The 22,265-nt window shown below is 49.1% G+C and overlaps 1 long non-coding RNA gene across 1 annotated transcript in view; it reads right to left on the minus strand.

The window, feature by feature from the left end:
• Window positions 1-22,265, minus strand: part of LOC129394803 (uncharacterized) — a 77,083-nt gene that overhangs the window by 25,396 nt on the left and 29,422 nt on the right. Inside the window, exon 2 of the long non-coding RNA XR_010109927.1 lies at window positions 21,254-21,355. This is a non-coding gene — a long non-coding RNA (uncharacterized LOC129394803). The remainder of the gene's footprint in view (window positions 1-21,253; window positions 21,356-22,265) is intronic.

Genomic DNA, 22,265 nt, shown 5'->3' on the forward strand with positions numbered 1-22,265 from the left:
AGCTTAAAATTATTAACATGAGGTGCCGGGCGCGATGGCTCATGCCTATAATCCCAGCACTTTGGGAGGCCAAGGAGGGCCGATCATGAGGTCAGGAGTTGGAGACCAGCCTGGCCAATACGGTGAAAGCCCGTCTCTACTGAAAATACAAAAAATTAGCCGGCTGTGGTGGCACGTGCCTGTAGTCCCAGCTACTCGGGAGACTGAGGCAGAAGAATCGCTTGAACCCGGGAGGCAGAGGTTGCAGTGAGCTGAGATCACGCCACTGTGCTCCAGCCTAGGCAACAGCGGGAGACTCTGTGTCAAAAAAAAAAAATTATTAACCTGAGGTAATGATGGGACTTCTATATTTCAGCTGGGTGTCAATGTCTTTTTTCCTTGAATGTGTGTTAATATCTTCCTTTACCACACTTCAAGTAGTTTGCATCCTACCTGAGGATCAAAGATAAAACTTTGAAGTGCTTTATCAGCCTGGAAACCTATTGTGAGGGCACATAGGCAGCAGTCAGTTCACGCTGTAACTCTGCTATGTCACCTCAAGTGGCTGGAATCAGGTGTCAGCAACACAAATTGCAAATAAAAAACACCTTGCCTTGTACCTATTTTCACAACGTTTATTCTTATTGAAAAACCTTTATTTATTGTTTTCTTTCTCTTTTTAAGTTATAGGTTAATAACCCATAGGATTATTACCGAAGAGAATACTTGTTTATCTTGTTAAACTTTCCCTTTGAAAAGGCCCTTGTTGTACCCTTCTTAATGAAAACCAAGACTCACAGCACGGTTTTGGGCATCTGCTCAGTGTGTATGGTGGGTGTCCCTGCAAAGCAATATATAAATCTAATTTTCATAAATGCAATTTTATATAATAATATATTGGGGAGCTTGATAGTTTAAAGGAGGTCTTTAGTAACAACTTTATCAACAACAGTTTTGTTATGTAAATCCCCATTTCCTAATTGCTTTATTTGAAGTTTTGATTTTTAATGATACTAGATTTTCTTAAATCAGGGCACATCCATAAACGTTGTAAAAAATGATTTCAGGACTAGACTTGGTGGCTCACATCTGTAATCCCAACACTTTGGGAGGCCAAGGTGGGAGGATGGCTTGAGCCCAGGAGTTCAAGACCAGGCTGGGTAACATAGCAAGATCCTGTCTTAATTTTAAAATATTTTTTAAAAAATTTTAGAATCGCCAGAAAAGAAAAACAAAACAAAAAACAGAAAAGTAGCATCTGAAACACAAGAAAGGAAAGTCCATTGATCTCTAATCTCTGTGGCCAAGTAAGTTCTTCACTCAGCACAGAGCAGGGACAGGTAGGTGGCAAGTGTCAAGGCAGAGGGTCTTCTGTGATCTTTTGATGGCAATACAGTTGGGCCAGGACATGGTGGCAAATAAGAATAATATGAAGAAAACTAGAAAATAAAAGATTTCATAAAGACTTTGGGTAGTTTTAAAATGTTTAATCTGTAATAATGATCATTGAAAGATGATATTTTAGAAGAATGTATACATTTCATTAAAACACACATTGGATTTTCTGCTCCCGGTATCTGTTGGCTCTAATTCTACTCATCTTCCAGTCTTGGGTTTTCAGTGCTCACCTGACACCAGGATCTGAATTTAAAATATCTTGGGCACCACCTTGTGGTCCAATTGTTCTACCCTTTGTAAAAGTGCTTATGCAAGCTATTTACTCATTACTTCGTACATAATTACAGCCTAAAGTATTTATGGTTAAAAGCAACCACTGCATTTTTGAAGGTCTCATGCAGTCAAAGAGGAAGTTCATGATTGCATTTAGTCTGTACTTAATGGATACTCTTAGTCTAATCATTCCCAAGTACAATAAACTTTGGATAATATGATTAAATACTTCTGCCATGATTCTTTTAACCTTCATATTGACTTTGCTAACTTTTGAAATGGTTGCCTTGGTGAGAGGGGATAGCAGAAACTAGATTTATAGCTCTACTGTTTGGGTCAAATTTTACCCATTGTTCTTAGATACTGAGGATTAAGGATGAAAAATTATAGCCTGCAAAACTTACGTCCACACAAAATCTGTACATAGATATTCATAGAAGCTTTATTCATAATTGCCAAAACTTGGAAATTACTAAGATGTCCTTCAGTAGGTGAATGGATAAGCAAACTGTGGTACATCCTGAATATCATTCATCACTAAAAGGAAATAAGCTATCGAGCCTCTACAAGACATGAAGAACCTTAAATGCATGAAAGAAGCCAATCTGAAAAGGCCACACACTATAAGATTCCAATTATATGCTATTCTGAAAAAGACAAAACTATGGAAACAATAAAAAGATCGGTGGTTGCCAGGAGTTGGAGGGAGGGAGGAAGGGAGGGAGGGATGAGTGAGTGGAGCACAGATGGCTTTTAGGCCAGTGAAACTCCTCTGTGTGATACGGTAGTGGTGGAAACATGTCCTTACACATTTGTCAAAACCCATAAAATGTACACCACTAAGAGTGAACCTTAATGTAAACTACAGACTGGTGATAATGATGTGTCAATATAGATTTATTGATTGTAACAAAAGTACCACTCTGTAGGAAATGCTGATAGTGAGGGAGGACTGGAAAGAGGATATGGGAACTCTGCACTTTCTGTTCAATTTTCTGGGAACCTAAAGAGGTTCTGAAAAATAAAGTCTATTTTAAAAAAAAGATTATAAGCTGAATCCTCACAGTTAATTTAGCTTCCTTTCACAACCAAACTTTTACAAGTAACTGAGTTATGTCGTTTCCTCCCTAATTTGAAGGCACTATTAATGACAACATAAAAGCACAAAACACTTAAACACTATGTGATACACTCTTTTAAAACTAATCTTCCACCATGCACGGAGGCTCACGCCTGTAATCCCAGCACTTTGGGAGGCCGAGGAGGTCAGATCATGAGGTCAAGAGTTTGAGACCAGCCTGCCCAATATGGTGAAACCGCATCTCTACTAAAAGTAAAAAAATTAGCCAGGCTATGTGGTGGGCGCCTGTAATCCCAGCTGCTCGGGAGACTGAGGCAGAAGAATCGCTTGAAATCAGAAGGCGAAGTTTGCAGTGAGCCAAGATCACGCCACTGCACTCCAGCCTGGGCAAAAGAGCAAAACTCCATCTCAAAAAAAACCAAACAGCCGGGCCTGGTGGCTCACGCCTGTAATCCCAGCATTTTGGGAGGCCAAGGCGGGCGGATCATCTGAGGTCAGGAGTTTGAGACCAGCCTCCATATGGAGAAACCCCGTTTCTACTAAAAATACAAAATTAGCCGGGCCTGGTGGTGCATGCCTGTAATCCCAGCTACTCAAGAGGCTGAGGCAGGAGAATTGCTTGAACCTGGGAGGCGGAGGTTGCGGTGAGCCGAGATCGCGCCATTGCACTCCAGCCTGGGCAACAAGAGCAAAACTCCATCTCAAAGAAAAAAAAAAAAAAACAAACAAACTAATCTTCAGCATTTGGTCTCTCAAGTTGCCCACTTGGCCCTCTTTCAAGTGTACCTTCCTTCCTTTTCTTCCTTTCCTTACTTCTCTAAAGCTTTTTAATAAACTTTCACTCCTGCTCTAAAAAACAAAAACAAACAAACAAAACGAATCTTTTAAATAAAAATCAGTCTGATCAAAGAAAATTACAGCAAGTAGTACAGAGAGGTAGCTCTTTAACGCTTAGTAAATGTCTTAAGTGTATTGTTTGGGGGAAAGGACACATTGAAACAGCGTTAAGAATTGACTCTGCGTGCTCCAATTACATTTTTTTTAAATTCTGGTTTCAGGCACACTGGAAAGGGTGGAAAGAGAAAGTTCTCGCTGAAATTTTGATTAAATTTTCAGTCTCAGGAGACTGACCCAAACATTTCATGGTTCACAGATGGCTTATAACAGTGGTTCCCAACATTTTTGGTGCCAGGGACCAGTTTCGTGGAAGACAATTTTTCCACGAACTAGGGGTGGTAGGGATGGTTTCGGTATGAAACTGTTCCATCTCAGATCATCAGGCATTAGTTGGATTATCATTAAGAGCCAGCAACCTAGATCCCTCACATGCACAGTTCACAATAGTGTTTGAGCTCCTATGAGACTAATATCACTGCTGATCTGACAGGAGGCGGAGCTTGGGTGGTAATGCTCACCCACTGCTCACCTCCGGCTATGCAGCCTGGTTCCTAACAGACCACAGACCAGCACCTGTCTGCAGCCCAGGAGTTGGGGACCCCTGGCTTAAAACAAAGTAGTCAAGTGATTGCATATTCATTTGTAGCCCTGAAATGACAACAAAATAGAGCAGCACTACAGTCAGCAGACAGTTTCCATAGGGATCAACAGGCAGATTCAGCTTGATTACAGCTACTGATGTCATGGAAGTATCATGTCCCAATCGTGTTTCTCACTGCTGACTTTATTACACATTTGCTGGGCACTATCTGGATCCAGAAGTTCCAATGGCCTTTGGATTTACCCTTTCACATTGTCTGGCTTCTACTACAGATTACATATGACCTCTTTTGTTTGACTCTTCGGCTTCTTTGAGGGTTTGGTCTGACAAACTCAGGGTCCTTTGCCTCTCATTTTGGAATAAGATGGAAAAAACCTACAAAAGCTAGAAGATAGTGGGAATAGAAGCTCCAAATGTGTGGGTTATTCAGGGATGAGGGAGACGGAAGTGAGGGAAAAGCAGCTTCTGAAGGGCCTGTTCAGGCAAAGGAGGAGAGGTCAGTGGCACCTCTTCCCAAAGTCACTTTAAAATTACTGTCCATTCTGTCTCCCTAGAGCCTCTTCAAAGTGCCACCTTTACTGCTGCCAGTCTCATCTCACACACCCATATGTAGCTTTATAGTTGTTTCTCTGTTTGAAAATCAGAAGGGAGGCTGAGGTCTTTGGACACACTCAGCTAAACTGACAAATCCAGCTGACCTGTAAGGACCACAGTGACACTGAGAGAATTCTACCTGCGCTGGTGACCTGTTCATTCTGCTTGACCAGGGAAGCAGAGAAAAGCACCATTTTGGACAAATACTGAAAGGCAGTACCAATCCTGGGACTTCTTGGTGTTTTGTACATAACTTTTGGTATCAGCACACACAGCACTTTACAATTGGCCATGGCCAGGCTCAGCAGAGCTAATTCATGAGCCTGGGCCAGAACACAAATCAGCAGGAAGGTTTGCAGGAAAGGCAGGATTCCCCACACTGGGTGGACTCCCTTGCTTAAGTGACAGCAGGCAGACATGGGAGGAATGGAAGGAGGGGTTAAATAATAGAGCACGATGCTAAGGAGGTCAAAATGGGAGATTTGCAACCCAAATGGCCTGGAAATCTGCTCCATTCTATGGCTGCAGTCCACATTTCTCAGTCCATAGGCTGCCAACCCACAAATGTCTGCTGTTCTTCACACGTGAAAGAGGCAGTGAAAGGATTCGGGGGAAACCTGTGTCAGCTACAGAGAAAAAATTCATGTTCATGTCCTTTAGACAGCAGCTTAACAACATTAACAACATGGCCTTCTTCAAAAGGCAGTGGGAGGCATGAGTGGAGAGCTGTAACAGGTTAGGGTTGGTTCCAGCTACAGTTCCAGAAAACCCCAAGTCACAATAGCTCATCTTCATGGAGCATGTACTGTTAACCAGGCACTGTCCTAGACACCTGGGACCCATCCGTGAACAACAAACAAACAAACAAACAAACAAAATCCTTGCTCTTGTACAGCTCACATTTTGTGGGGTGAGGGTGGGGTGGAAACAATACTCAAATGAAAGGAAGGAAGAAAGGAAGGAAGGGAGGGAGGAAGGACGGAAGGAAGGAAGGGACAGAGGGAGGGAGATGGAGCAGAGGAGGGAGAGGAGGAGAACAATATGTTAGAAAGGGATAACTCTTGGTGACCAGGGAAGTCACTCCCACGGCTATGTGGAAATTAGCCTGAGGCTTAGCTTTCATTATCACTGTCTCCCAGGGTGTGCTTATCAAAGAGATATTCTGCCAAGCCAGATTCAGGTGCTCCCATCTTGCACAAGTTGGTCACATGGTCACCCAATTCTTTGATGGCTTTCACCTGCTCATTCAGGTAATGTGTCTCAATGAAGTCACACAAATGGGGGTCATTTTTGTCAGTGGCCAGTTTGTGCAGTTCCAGTAGTGACTGATTCACACTTTTTTCCAAATGTAATGCACACTCCATCGCATTCAGCCCGCTCTCCCAGTCATCACAGTCTGGTTTCTTGATATCCTGAAGGAAGATTCGGCCACCTCATTGGTTCTGCAGCTTCATCAGTTTCTCAGCATGTTCCCTCTCCTCATGAGATTGGTGAAGAAAGTATTTGGCAAAGCTCTTCAAGGCAGTGCATGCATGTTGGGGTTTCCTTTACCTTTTCTATAAGTTGTACCAAAACATCCACTTAAGTTCGTTGATTTGTACCATTCCTTCAAATAAAGAAATTTGGTAACCAAAAAAAAAAAAAAAAAAAAGAAAGAAAGGGATAACTCTTGGGAACTGGGGAATAGAGAGAAGAGTACAGAGGGGAGGGACAGTCACGCTGAGGTGGGTAAGCACTCCCGCAAGTCTGGGTGGAGGCAGTGCCGGTCAGTGGAGCGGGCCAGTGAAGCCCACAGGTGCTTTCAGAGGAGTAAACAATTGTTCACTCAAATAGTGGAAAATGAGTTTTGTGTACTCTATCCCCTACTAGTCAGCTCACTATAATTTTTTATAATTCCTTAAATTCTCCCTTGCAGGCCAGGCACGGTGGCTCACGCATGTAATCCTAGCACTTTGGGAGGCTGAGAAGGGTGAATCACCTAAGGTCAGGAGTTCGAGACCAGCCTGGCCAACATGGTGAAATCCCCTCTCTACTAAAAATACAAAAATCAGCTAGATGAGGTGGTACACACCTGTAATCCCAGCTATTGGGAGGCTGAGGCAGGAGAATCACTTGAACCCTGGAAGCGGAGGTTGCAGTGAGCCAAGATCATGCCACTGCACTCCAGCCTGAGCGACAGAGGAAGACTCCCTCTCAAAAAAAAATTCTCCCTTGCTTTTTGGTTGGGATTATCAAGGCTTTAAAAGTTAGGAATTTAACATTTTAAGAGCTGACTCTGTTGCCAGACCAGACCTTTAAAAAGCCATTGCTTTTCATGGCAAAAACCGCAATGAGTTTTGCACCGACCCAATACTAAAAAAGGGCAAGTGCTCACCATGGCTTGCACTAAATATCAGTTGTCTCATGGTGTAGGAGAGTATTCCTCTAGATTTCTGAAACTGAAATTCAGAAATATATCGTCAAACATAATAGGTTTTAAACTGCAAATATGTAATTATTGTATTTTATATATTTTTATTGTTTTATTGCCATTTTAGAAATTTTAAGCATACAATTCAATGGCATTAATTATATTCATAATGTTGTACAACTATCACCACTATTTCCAAAATATTTCATCTCCTCAAACAGAAACTCTTTATTATAATAATATTAGTTAATAAAACACATTGAGTAACTACAAAGTACTAATCACTATATAGCTATTGTTTCATTTAAATATCATAGAAACCTCATGAGTTAGTTATTTTTATTTTATTCATGAAGAAGTTGAAGATAAGGGAGATTTAACAAATTCCTCTAAATCTAATAAGTAGCAAAATTATAACTAAAACTCAAATATAACACAACCCTATAAGCAAGTCAGATTTTGGGGTCAATGGACTAATACAAAAGTCTGATCACTAACTTACATTGTGTTTCCTCTTAATGGTTTTATTTCATCTTCATATAATAAGATGTCAAAGTGTAAAACTCTGATCTTATAAACTCTGATCAGAATAAAATTACTAAGATTCTTGGCTTTAAAAATGCTTCCATTTACAGATTCTTTTAATAATAGCTCTGGGGATAATTAAGGGTTGCACTAGATTAACTCTTGAAGAGAAAGGAGTCGGTAGACAAAAAAGTTCTGAGTGTCAAATGCTACTGATTAAGGGTTTCACTAAAGGAGAACAAAGTGGTTTTTCAATTAGAATGTAAGTCAATGAGAAGATTAATTTTGATTAACAGAAATACATTTAACCTATATATAATTTTAACAGGAAGATATATATTCACATACAGTCGTTTCATGAGTCTCTGAATACTTTAGTTATCTTCTAAAACTCTCAAATTCCCCAGTAAATTCTCAGAGCAGTATCCTATCATTCTCTGGCTCCAAATGCTCAATAGATTTCCATTTTAATTTTTCACAGAATCAACCATCCAGAGAATGGTGCTCCATTTGGTTCCAGTTTTGTTTCTCCTAATTTCCCTTTGTGGTCATTTCTCTTTACAGCATTTGCTCTCTTTCTAGTCTCTCACTCTGAGTTTCAGTTACCAAGTATTTGTTAAAACTCATTCCCAAATTCCTACTGTCAGAGGCATTGGAACCAGAGCAACTCCATCTTAATAGGGGCTGGGTAAAATAAGGCTGAGGCCTACTGGGCTGCATTCCCAGACACTTAAGGCATTCTAAGTCACAGGATGAGATAAGAAGTCAGCACAAGATACAGCTCATAAAGACCTTGCTGACAGAACAGACTGCAGTAAAGAAGCCAGCCAAAGCCCACCAATACCAAGATGGCAATGAGAGTGACCTCTGGTCATCCTCACTGCTACACTCCTACCAGCACCATGGCAGTTTACAAATGTCATGGCAATGTCAGGAAGTTACCCTATATAGCCTAAAAATGGGAGACATAAATAATGCACCCGTTGTTTAGAATATCATCAAAAAATAACCATAGAAATAGGCAACCAGCAGCTCTCGGAGTAGCTGGTCTGCTCCGTCTATGGAGTAGCCATTCTTTTATTCCTCCACTTTCCTAGTAAACTTGCTTTCACTTTACAAACTCATCCTGAATTCTTTCTTACACGAGATCAAGAACACTCTCTTAGGGTCTGAGCTATTATCGGGACCCTTTCCTGTAACAGCACCACGTTCCCTTTTGGTCTGCAAGCTAGAAACTGGAAGTCATCCTTGTGGTTCCTTCTCCCTCACCACTACTCTATTACCAGAGCCTGCATGTTTTTTTCCTGCCTTTTGGGGGTGGCTGCAAAATCTAGCACCCAAACAGGAACGATTCTGAGAGTGAAAAGGACTAATATTAACAGTTATGTCGGCAGGGCACAGTAGATCACGCCTGTAATCCCAATACTTAGGCCGAGACACGTGGATCACTTGAGCCCAGGAGTTCAAAACTAGCCTGGCCAACATGGCAAAACACCATTTCTACAAAAAATACAAAAATTAGCCGGGCATGGTGGTGCACGCCTGTAGTCCCAGCTACTCAGGGGGCTGCGGTGGAAGAATCACTTGAGCCCAGGAGGTGGAGGTTGCAGTGTGCCAGATCTTGCCACTGCACTCCAGCCTGGATGACACATGAGACCTAGTCTCAAAAAACAAACAAACTGGCCAGGCGCAGTGGCTCACATGGGTAATCTCAGCACAGTGGGAGGCTGAGGCGGGAGGATCACCTGAGGTCAGCAGTTCAAGACCAGCCTGGCCATCAGGGTGAAACCCTATCTCTACTAAAAATACAAAAATTAGACCATCATGGTGGCACACACCTGTAATCCCAGCTATCAGGAGGCTGAGGCAGGAGAATTGCTTGAACCTGGGAGCTGGAGGTTGCAGTGAGCCGAGATCATGCCACTGCACTCCAGCCTGGGCGACAGAGCAAGACTCCGTCTCAAAAAGAAAGAAAGAAACAAACAAAAACCAGTCTTCAACCACAGGCATACGCTGGGATTCTATGATCTCCAAGTCCACAGATCCTCAGTTTTCTCCATGTCCATAGTTTCTGACCCATCATTCCAATTGTCTTCTTTTTTTTTTTTTTTTTCTTTTTTTTTTTTTCTTTTTTATTGATCATTCTTGGGTGTTTCTCGCAGAGGGGGATTTGGCAGGGTCACAGGACAATAGTGGAGGGAAGGTCAGCAGATAAACAAGTGAACAAAGTTCTCTGGTTTTCCTAGGCAGAGGACCCTGCGGCCTTCCGCAGTGTTTGTGTCCCTGGGTACTTGAGATTAAGGAGTGGTGATGACTCTTAACGAACATGCTGCCTTCAAGCATCTGTTTAACAAAGCACATCTTGCACCGCCCTTAATCCATTCAACCCTGAGTGGATACAGCACATGTTTCAGAGAGCACAGGGTTGGGGGTAAGGTCACAGATCAACAGGATCCCAAGGCAGAAGAATTTTTCTTAGTACAGAACAAAATGAAAAGTCTCCCGTGTCTACCTCTTTCTACACAGACACAGCAACCATCCGATTTCTCAATCTTTTCCCCACCTTTCCCCCCTTTCTATTCCACAAAACCGCCATTGTCTTGATGGCCCGTTCTCAATGAGCTGTTGAGTACACCTCCCAGATGGGGTGGTGGCCGGGCAGAGGAGCTCCTCACTTCCCAGTAGGGGCGGCCGGGCAGAAGCGCCCCTCACCTCCCGGACGGGGCGGCTGGCCGGGCGGGGGGCTGACCCCCCCCACCTCCCTCCCGGACAGGGCGGCTGGCCGGGCGGGGGGCTGACCCCCCACCTCCCTCCCGGACAGGGCGGCTGGCCAGGCAGAGGGGCTCCTCACTTCCCAGTAGGGGCGGCTGGGCAGAGGCGCCCCTCACTTCCCCGACGGGGCGGCTGGCCCGGCGGGGGGCTGACCCCCCCACCTCCCTCCCGGAGGGGGCGGCTGGCCGGGCAGAGGGGCTCCTCACTTCCCGGTAGGGGCGGCCGGGCAGAGGCGCCCCTCACCTCCCGGACAGGGCGGCTGGCCGGACGGGGGGCTGATCCCCCCACCTCCCTCCCGGACGGGGCGGCTGGCCGGACGGGGCGGCTGGCCGGGCGGGGGGCTGACCCCCCCACCTCCCTCCCGGACGGGGCGGCTGGCCGGGCGGGGGGCTGACCCCCCCACCTCCCTCCCGGACGGGGCGGCTGGCCAGGCGGGGGGCTGACCCCCCACCTCCTTCCCGGACGGGGCGGCTGGCCGGGCGGGGGGCTGACCCCCCCCACCTCCCTCCCGGACGGGGCGGCTGGCCGGGCGGGGGGCTGACCCCCCCACCTCCCTCCCGGACGGGGCGGCTGGCCGGGCGGGGGGCTGACCCCCCCACCTCCCTCCCGGACGGGGCGGCTGGCCGGGCGGGGGGCTGACCCCCCCACCTCCCTCCCGGACGGGGCGGCTGGCCGGGCGGGGGGCTGACCCCCCCACCTCCCTCCCGGACGGGGCGGCTGGCCGGGCGGGGGGCTGACCCCCCCCACCTCCCTCCCGGACGGGGCGGCTGGCCGGGCGGGGGGCTGACCCCCCCCACCTCCCTCCCGGACAGGGCGGCTGGCCGGGCGGGGGGCTGACCCCCCACCTCCCTCCCGGACAGGGCGGCTGGCCAGGCAGAGGGGCTCCTCACTTCCCAGTAGGGGCGGCTGGGCAGAGGCGCCCCTCACTTCCCCGACGGGGCGGCTGGCCCGGCGGGGGGCTGACCCCCCCACCTCCCTCCCGGAGGGGGCGGCTGGCCGGGCAGAGGGGCTCCTCACTTCCCGGTAGGGGCGGCCGGGCAGAGGCGCCCCTCACCTCCCGGACAGGGCGGCTGGCCGGGCGGGGGGCTGATCCCCCCACCTCCCTCCCGGACGGGGCGGCTGGCCGGACGGGGCGGCTGGCCGGGCGGGGGGCTGACCCCCCCACCTCCCTCCCGGACGGGGCGGCTGGCCGGGCGGGGGGCTGACCCCCCCACCTCCCTCCCGGACGGGGCGGCTGGCCGGGCGGGGGGCTGACCCCCCCACCTCCCTCCCGGACGGGGCGGCTGGCCGGGCGGGGGGCTGACCCCCCCACCTCCCTCCCGGACGGGGCGGCTGGCCGGGCGGGGGGCTGACCCCCCCACCTCCCTCCCGGACGGGGCGGCTGGCCGGGCGGGGGGCTGACCCCCCCACCTCCCTCCCGGACGGGGCGGCTGGCCGGGCGGGGGGCTGACCCCCCCACCTCCCTCCCGGACGGGGCGGCTGGCCGGGCGGGGGGCTGACCCCCCACCTCCCTCCCGGACGGGGCGGCTGGCCGGGCGGGGGGCTGACCCCCCCCACCTCCCTCCCGGACGGGGCGGCTGGCCGGGCGGGGGGCTGACCCCCCCACCTCCCTCCCGGACGGGGCGGCTGGCCGGGCGGGGGGCTGACCCCCCCACCTCCCTCCCGGACGGGGCGGCTGGCCGGGCGGGGGGCTGACCCCCCCACCTCCCTCCCGGACGGGGCGGCTGGCCGGGCGGGGGGCTGACCCCCCCACCTCCCTCCCGGACGGGGCGGCTGGCCGGGCGGGGGGCTGACCCCCCCACCTCCCTCCCGGACGGGGCGGCTGGCCGGGCGGGGGGCTGACCCCCCCACCTCCCTCCCGGACGGGGCGGCTGGCCGGGCGGGGGGCTGACCCCCCCACCTCCCTCCCGGACGGGGCGGCTGGCCGGGCGGGGGGCTGACCCCCCCACCTCCCTCCCGGACGGGGCGGCTGGCCGGGCGGGGGGCTGACCCCCCCACCTCCCTCCCGGACGGGGCGGCTGGCCGGGCGGGGGGCTGACCCCCCCACCTCCCTCCCGGACGGGGCGGCTGGCCGGGCAGAGGGGCTCCTCACTTCCCAGAAGGGGCGGCCGGGCAGAGGCGCCCCTCACCTCCCGGATGGGGCGGCTGGCCAGGCGGGGGGCTAACCCCCCCACCTCCCTCCCGGACGGGGCGGCTGGCCGGGCCGGGGGCTGACCCCCCCACCTCCCTCCCAGACAGAGTGGCTGGCCGGGCAGAGGGGCTCCTCACTTCCCAGTAGGGGCGGCCGGGCAGAGGCGCCCCCCCCACCTCCTGGACAGGGCGGCTGGCCGGGCAGGGGGCTGATCCCCCCACCTCCCTCCCGGACGGGGCGGCTGGCCAGGCGGGGGGCTGATCCCCCCACCTCCCTCCCGGACGGGGCGGCTGGCCGGGCGGGGGGCTGACCCCCCCACCTCCCTCCCGGATGGGGCGGCTGGCCGGGAGGGGGGCTGACCCCCCCACCTCCCTCCCGGACGGGGCGGCTGGCCGGGCAGAGGGGCTCCTCACTTCCCAGTAGGGGCGGCCGGGCAGAGGCACCCCTCGCCTCCCGGATGGGGCGGCTGGCCAGGCGGGGGGCTGACCCCCCCACCTCCCTCCCGGACGAGGCGGCTGGCCGGGCAGAGGGGCTCCTCACTTCCCGGTAGGGGCGGCCGGGCAGAGGTGCCCCTCACCTCCAGGACGGGGCGGCTGGCCGGGCGGGGGGCTGACCCCCCCACCTCCCTCCCAGACGAGGAGGGAGGACGCTCCTCACTTCTCAGACGGGGTGGCTGCCGGGCGGAGGGGCTCCTCACTTCTCAGACGGGGCGGTTGCCAGGCAGAGGGTCTCCTCACTTCTCAGACAGGGCGGCCGGGCAGAGACACTCCTCACATCCCGGATGGGGCGGCAGGGCAGAGGTGCTCCCCACATCTCAGACGATGGGCGGCCGGGCAGAGACGCTCCTCACTTCCCAGATGTGATGGCGGCCGGGAAGAGGCGCTCCTCACTTCCTAGATGGGATGGCGGCCGGGCAGAGACGCTCCTCACTTTCCAGACTGGGCAGCCAGGCAGAGGGGCTCCTCACATCCCAGACGATGGGCAGTCAGGCGGAGACGCTCCTCACTTCCCAGACGGGGTGGCTGCCAGGCAGAGGCTGCAATCTCGGCACTTAGGGAGGCCAAGGCAGGCGGCTGGGAGGTGGTTGTAGCGAGCCGAGATCACGCCACTGCACTCCAGCCTGGGCGCCATTGAGCACTGAGTTAACGAGACTCCGTCTGCAATCCCGGCACCTCGGGAGGCCGAGGCTGGCGGATCACTCGCGGTTAGGAGCTGGAGACCAGCCCAGCCGACACATCGAAACCCCGTCTCCACCAAAAAAATACGAAAACCAGTCAGGCGTGGCGGCGCACGCCTGCAATCGCAGGCACTCGGCAGGCTGAGGCAGGAGAATCGGGCAGGGAGGTTGCAGTGAGCTGAGTTGGCAGCAGTACCGTCCAGCTTCGGCTCGGCATCAGAGGGAGACCGTGGAAAGAGGGGAGAGGGGAGAGGGGAGAGGGGGGAGGGGGGAGGGGAGAGGGGAGAGGGGAGAGGGGAGAGGGGAGAGGGAGCTCTATCTACCACACAGTCCTTCTCTGAATCTCCAATTGTCTTCTAAGGATCTGGTTCTCATGGAGGCACACCTACCCTGACCCCTCTCCCTCCCATGCTGCACAGGCAGCCAGACACGGGGATCTTTTCAAAATGTCAACGTGGGGAAATCCATCTTGCCCACCCCCACCGCACAGTTTCTTAGGACCTCCTGAAACCGTGCAACTCTGGCTGCCATCACTCATATTGGCTCAGAATAAACCTCTTTAAAAATATTTTGGAAAAATTTGGATTTTGCCATCATCAATTACAATTTGTTAAAGAGTGTCCTTGTTATAGAAATTTTTTAAATTATGCTGTCAGCAAATTTGTCTATTTTTTCCTTTATGGATTTTGTGGGGTTTTTTTCTTTAAGTAGACATTCATTAAATCAAGAACTCAAAAACATTTTCCTCTATCATTTTAGTATATTTCCCAAATGGAAAATTTGTTGTTCCAACATCACTGACTGGATAATTTATCCCACATATATCATATGTAAAATTTCAGTATCTACCTGATCCTATCTCCTAAGTAAGCTCCATCGACGTATTTGGCTATTCCCACAATAGTACCACCAAATAAACTTCGTATTTCTCCTTCTCCCTTTCCAGAATGCAAACAGGATGCTAGGGGTGAAATGCCTGTCTTGTGACCAGAAGACAATAGGGCGGAAGACAGGTGGACCGGTTGCCTCTGTGGCTATCAGATAATGCCTCCTTCAAACCATGATTAGTTCAGTGGCTGCCTATGGGGTTTTCAGTGACTCAGAACCGAGTTAAAATCTTAACTGGTACAAGATCCATCAGGTGTAGTTGACTCCAGCCCAGATCCCAAGGGTGGCAATTTCTTCTGGGCATTCAACTCAACAAGGATTGATTCACTTACTGAAATTAGTGGTTGAGAAACAGTTAACATCCTCTCCTAATGAGCTTAACCAGAAGATGTACAGTATGGGGCTCATGGGGCTGCCTTTTGCCTTTGAGAAAAGTCAAAGCACCATGGGGCTACTTCACTCCACTCACCCCCACATCTCCATTGCTCTGACTCAACCTCTCTGTGTCTTATCTGAGATTTCAGTGTCAGATTTGAGTGACATCCAACTCCCTTCCCATACTCCCTTTAGAATTACAAGTAAATTTACTGATATTTATATAAGTGGCAATGACGATGGATGGTGGTGGGTCTGGTTTTCTGTTTCTATGTTGTGAGGTTTTTATTTGTGTTTCTATTGATCTGCCTTTTCCTCTTTACTCAACATTATGATTTGTTTCTGCCCCACCCTAACTGATCAACGTACTTTGTAATCTCCACCACCCTTAAGAAGTTTCTTTGCAATCTCCCCCACCCTTGAGAAGATTCTTTGTAATTCTCCCCACCCTTGAGATGTACTTTGTGAGATCCACCCACTGCCTGCAAAACATTGCTCCTAACTCCACCGCCTATCCCAAAACCTGTAAGAACTAATGATAATCCCACCACCCTTTGCTGACTCTCTTTTTGGACTCAGCCCACCTGCACCCAGGTGAAATAAACAGCCTTGTTGCTCACACAAAGCCTGTTTGGTGGTCTCTTCACACAGAAGCATGAGACATTTGGTGCTGAAGACCCGGGCCAGAGGGACTCCTTCGGGAGACCAGTCCCCTGTCCTCACCCTCACTCCGTGAAGAGATCCACCTATGACGTCAGGTCCTCAGACCAACCAGCCCAAGGAACGTCTCACCAATTTCAAATCGGGTAAACGGTCTTTTCACTCTCTTCTCCAGCCTCTCTCCCTACCCTTCAATCTCCCTGTCCTTCCAAGTCCAGTTATTTTTCCTCTCTAATAGAGACAAATGAGACACATTTTATCCATGGACCCAAAACTCTGGCGCCAGTCACCGACTTAGGAAGACAGCCTTCCCTTGGTGTTTAATCATTGCAGGGTTTGCCTGCCTGATTATCCACCCACACTCCATTGGTGTCTGATCACCACGGGGATGCCTGCCTTGGTCATTCACCCACATTCCCTTGGTGGCAAGTCAATTGTGGGGACACTTGCTTTGGCGGCTCACCCACATTGCAGCCCAGGACTGCTCCCCACCCCGCTTCTCCGTGTCTCTACCCTTCTCTTTAAACTTGCCTCCTTTACTATGGGCAATCTTCCACCCTCCATTTCTCCTTCTTCTCCCTTAGCCTGTGTTCTCAAGAACTTAAAACCTCTTCAACTCTCGCCTGACCTAAAATCTAAGCATCTTATTTTCTTCTCCAACACCGCTTGGCCCCAATACAAACTCGACAATGGTTCTAAATGGCCATAAAATGGCACTTTTGATTTCTCCATGCCACGAGACCTAGATACTTTTTGTCGAAAAAAGGGCAAATGGTCTGAGGTGCCTTACGTCCAGGCATTTTTCACACTTTGTTCCCTCCCGCCTGTCCCTTCAGTCTCAACCCCAATTGTCGCTGAGTCTGGTGAATCTTCCTTTTCTGCTGACCCATCTGACCCCTCACCTCCTCCCCAGACTGCTCCTCCTCAGGTCGCTCCCCGCCAGGCTGAATCAGGCTCCAACTCTTCTTCAGCCTCTGCTCCCTCACCCTATAACCCTTATATTAACTCCCCTTCCCACACCCGGTCTGGTTTACAGTTTCATTCTGCGACTAGCTCTCCCCCTCCTGCCCAACAATTTCCTCTTAGAGAGGTGGCTGGAGCTGAAGGCATAGTCAGAGTACATGTGCCTTTTTCTCTACTAAACCTTTCCCAAATCAGCCAGCATTTAGGCTCTTTCTCATCAGACACCAATAAATATATACAGGAATTCCAATATCTAACTCTGTCCTACAGTTTAACCTGGAGAGACTTAAATGTCAGCCTAACTTCTACCCTCTCCCTACATGAATGGGAAAGAGTCTTCTCTCTAGCCCAATCTCATGCTGATAATCACTGGCTTCATGAGCCAGACCTCCAGGAAGGCATTAGAGCAGTTCCCTGAGAAGATCCCCTATGGAACTATCAGGCAGATTCCCCAGGTAGAGCTAGGCGAGATTACATGGTTTCTTGCCTAGTTGAAGGGCTTAAAAAGGCAGCTTACAAAGCTGTTAATTATGACAAACTTAAAGAAACTACCCAAGGTAAAGATGAAAACCCAGCCCAGTTCATGGCCTGCTTAGTTAGCAGAAACCCTTAGATGCTTTACTGCCCTAGACCCAGAGGGGCCAGAAGGTCACCTTATTCTTAATATGCATTTTATCACCCAGTCAGCTCCTGACATTAGAAAAAAGCTTCAAAAATTGGAATCTGGCCTTCAAACCCCACAACAGGAATTAATCAACCTTGCCTTCAAGGTGTACAATAATAGAGAGGAGGTGGCCAGACAGCAATGCATTTCTGAGTTACAGCTACTTGCCTCCGCTGTAAGACAACCAATAACCACATCTCCAGCACACAAAAAAACTCCAGAACATCCAAGCCACAGTTCCCAGAGGCTCCTTAAAAACATCCTCGTGGACCTTGTTTCAAATGCCAAAAGCCTGGCCACTGGGCCTCAGAATGCCCACGGCCCGGGATTCCTCCTGAGCTGTGCCCTGTCTGTGCAGGCCCCCACTGGAGGTCAGACTGTCCGACTCACATTGCTGCTGTTCCTGAAGCCCCTGGAGCCCAAACCCAATGTTCCTTGGCCAACTCCTTCCAGATCTGATGCTGCCGGATCACCTCGGAAGCCTCCTGGACCATCACAGATGCTTTGGGTAACTCTCACAGTGGAGGGTAAGTACATCCCCTTATTAATCAATACGGAGGCAACCCACTCCACATTACCTTCTTTTCAAGGGTGTGTTTCCCTTGCCTCCATAACTGTTGTGGGTTTTGACAGCCAGGCTTCTTAACCTCTTAAAACTCCCCAACTCTGGTGCCAACTTGGACAATATTCTTTTATGCACTCCTTTTAGTTATCCTCACCTGCCCAGCTCCCTTATTGGGTCGAGACATTTTAACTAAATTACGTGCTTCCCTGACTATTCCTAGGCTACAGCCACACCTCATTACCGCCCTTTTCCCCCAGTTCAAAGCCTCCTTCACATCCTCTTCTTGTATCTCCCCACCTTAATCCACCTCTACTCCCTCCTTGGGGATGGATGATGCACCCCTTACCATCCCATTAAAACCTAATCACCCTTACCCTGATCAATGCCAGTATCCCATCCCACCACATGCTTTAAAAGGATTAAAGCCTGTTATCACTTATCTGTTATAGCATGGCCTTTTAAAGCCTATAAACTCTCCTTACAATTCCCCCATTTTACCTGTCCAAAAACCGGACAAGCCTTACACTTTAGTTCAGGATCTGCGCCTTATCAACAAAATTGTCTTGCCTATCCACCCCATGGTGCCAAACGCATATATTCTCCTATCCTCAATACCTCCCTCCACAACCCATTATTCTGTTCTAGATAAACCTAGCTGACCCCATAAATCCTAAATCCTTTCCACACTCCCCTGTCCATTCCTTAAAAAACAGCCCTAAAATCTGCTCCCACACTAGTTCTCCCTAACTCATCCCAACCTTTTTCATTACACACAGCCAAAGTGCAGGGCTATGTGGTTGGAATTGTTACACAAGAGCCAGGACCACGCCCTGTAGCCTTTCTGTCCAAATAACTTGACCTTACTGTTTTAGCCTAGCCCTCATGTCTGCATGGGGTGGCTGCCACTGCCTTAATACTTTTAGAGACCCTCAAAATCACAAACTATGCTCAACTCACTCTCTACAGTTCTCATAACTTCCAAAATCTATTTTCTTCCTCACACCTGATGCATATACTTTCTGCCATCCTCCACTACCTCTCAGCAAGCCAAACTCATTGCCTTAACTCGAGCCCACACTCTTGCAAAAGGACTACGCGTCAATATTTATACTGACTCCAAATATGCCTTCCTTATCCTACACCACCATGCTGTTTTATGGGCTGAAAGAGGTTTCCTCACTACTCGAGGGTCCTCCATCATTAATGCCTCTTTAATAAAAACTCTTCTTAAGGCCGCTTTACTTCCAAAGGAAGCTGGAGTCATTCACTGCAAGGGCCATTAAAAGGCATCAGATCCCATCGCTCAGGGCAACGTTTATGCTGATAAGGTAGCTAAAGAAGCAGCTAGCCTTCCAACTTCTGTCCCTCATGGCCAGTTTTTCTCCTTCTCATTGGTCACTCCCACCTACTCACTGACTGAAACTTCTACCTATCAACCTCTTCCCACACAAGGCAAATGGTTCTTGGACCAAGGAAAATATCTCCTTCCAGCCTCACAGGCCCATTCTAATCTATCATCATTTCATAACTTCTTCCATGTAGGTTACAAGCCGCTAGCCCGCCTCTTAGAACCTCTCATTTCCTTTCCATCATGGAAATCTATCCTTAAGGAAATCACTTCTCAGTGTTCCATCTGCTATTCTACTACTCCTCAGGGATTGTTCAGGCCCCCTCTCTTCCCTACACATCAAGCTCGGGGATTTGCCCCTGCCCAGGACTGGCAAATTGACTTTACTCACATGCCCGGAGTCAGAAAACTAAAATACCTCTTGGTCTGGGTAGACACTTTCACTAGATGGGTAGAGGCCTTTCCCACAGGGTCTGAGAAGGCCACCGCAGTCATTTCTTCCCTTTTGTCAGACATAATTCCTCAGTTTGGCCTTCCCACCTCTATACAGTCCAATAACGGGCCTGCCTTTATTAGTCAAATCACCCAAGCAGTTTCTCAGGCTCTTGGTATTTAGTGGCTCCTGGTTTTACCTCAAATCGCCACCCTTAAGCCTCTCTTGAATTGGATAGAAGATCTTCAGTGGCAAGGTACCCTCCAATACTTTCACCCTGATGAAGTCCTATTCTTTACTTTTATACTCACTCTTATTCTGGTTCCCGTTCTTATGCCACCTTCTACCTCTCCGCAGCTATCTCCACCACACTATCAAATTCACTGTCTCCTAGCCGTTTCTAATCCTTCTTTAACAAACAATTGCTGGCTTTGCATTTCACTTTCCTCCAAAATCGCTGAGGCCCTGACTTACTCACTGCTAAAAAAAAGGGGGGGGGACTGTATATTTTTAAATGAAGAGTGTTGCTTTTACCTAAATCAATCTGGCCTGGTATATGACAACATAAAAAAAACTCAAGGATAGAGCCCAAAAACTTGCCAACCAAGAAAATAATTATGCTGAACCCCCTTTGACACTCTGTAATTGGATGTCCTGGGTGCTCCCAGTTCTTAGTCCTTTAATACCTGTTTTTCTCTTTCTCTTATTTGGACCTTGTGTCTTTCGTTTAGTTTCTCAATTCATACAAAACCACATCCAGGCCATCACCAATAATTCTATACAACAAATGCTCCTTCTAACAACCCCACAATATCACCCCTTACCCCAAAACCTTTCTTCAGTTGAATCTCTCCCACTGTAGGTTCCCACGCCACCCCAATCCCGCTTGAAGCAGCCCTGAGAAATCACCCATTATCTCTCCATACCACCCCAAAAAATTTTCACCGCCCCAACACTTTACCACTGTTTCATTTTATTTTTCTTATTAATATAAGAAGACAGAAATGTCAGGCCTCTGAGCCCAGGCTAAGCCATCATAACCCCTGTGGCCTGCATGTGTACATCCAGATGGCCTGAAGCAACTGAAGATCCACAAAAGAAGTGAAAATAGCCTTAACTGATAACATTCCACCATTATGATTTGTTTCTGCCCCACCCTAACTGATCAATGTACTTTGTAATCTCCCCCACCCTTGAGAAGGTTCTTTGTAATTCTCCTCACCCTTGAGAATGTACTTTGTGAGATCCACCCCCTGCCTGCAAAACATTGCTCCTAACTCCACCGCCTATCCCAAAACCTGTAAGAACTAATGATAATCCCACCACCCTTCACTGACTCTCTTTTCAGACTCAGCCTGCCTGCACCCAGGTGAAATAAACAGCCTTGTTGCTCACACAAAGCCTGTTTGGTGGTCTCCTCACATGGACGTGTGTGACAATATATAGAGAGAGATAGAGTCCAAAAGAATCTACATATTGAGAAACTAAAAAACAGGTTTTTTTCGAGATGGAGACTCACCATATTGACCAGGCTGGTCTCAAACTCTTGGCCTCAAGCAGTCCTCCCATCTCAGCCTCCCAAAATCCAAAGTGCTAGGATTACAGGTATGAGCCACCATGCCTGGGCAAAAACAAACAAACAAACAAAAACCATTTTTTTAATCTGAGGAATGTGAACCCCTTTAAATTATCAGGCCCAGAGAGGCATTTAAAATATAAGAGTAAGGTTCAGGCACTGAGGCTCACACCTGTAATCTCAATGCTTTGGAAGGTCAAGGTGAAAGGATTGCTTGAGGTCCAGAGTTCAAGGCCAGCCTGGTGCAACACAGGGAGACTCTGTCACTTTAAAAAAAAAAGGTGGGGGGGCGGTTACAGCAGTCATAGCTCACTCCCCTTGGAACTAAATAATTACCTCTCGAAGCCACTTGTTATGTGGGCTCTAGACTAACTGAAACCAAGTAGCCATAACATGCCATATATGCTATTTCTGTAAACCAGTGAAAATTCCTGATGAATAACTTTTGTAATGGCCTCTTCTCCTAATTTTTCCTTTTTTTTTCTGAAAACTTGAGCTTCTCCTCTGTTCTCTGGATCACTCTCCAAAGCAACCTGAAAGTGTATCCTGGGCTGCAGCCCTAAACCCTAGCCCAAATAAAATCTCTGTATTAATTTTGCCTCTGCTTCTTCTTTTTAGGTCAATCATATAAACTCCTGTAAGATCTCTGAATATAAAATCATTATACCAATATGAAATCCAATAGTTTTGTTAAGTTTTCATATATGAAATCCATTATAGCAGCAGTGAGCATTACAAATTAAATTACAGAAAAATCTGTTATCATAGCCTTTTAAAAACATCAAATTCTCAAGAATAGATGTAATAAAAGTGTGGAATACCTCTACACAAAAGTGTATTAAACATTACTGAGGCAAATTAAAGAAAACATAAATAAATGCAACAGATGGGGCGGTATGTACTTTGCCTGATTGAAAAAGAGTCACTATGGGAAAGACAAATTTATCTATAGATT

The sequence above is a fragment of the Pan paniscus genome, chromosome 1 (assembly GCF_029289425.2).
Source record: "Pan paniscus chromosome 1, NHGRI_mPanPan1-v2.0_pri, whole genome shotgun sequence".
Classification (NCBI taxonomy): Eukaryota; Metazoa; Chordata; class Mammalia; order Primates; family Hominidae; genus Pan; species Pan paniscus.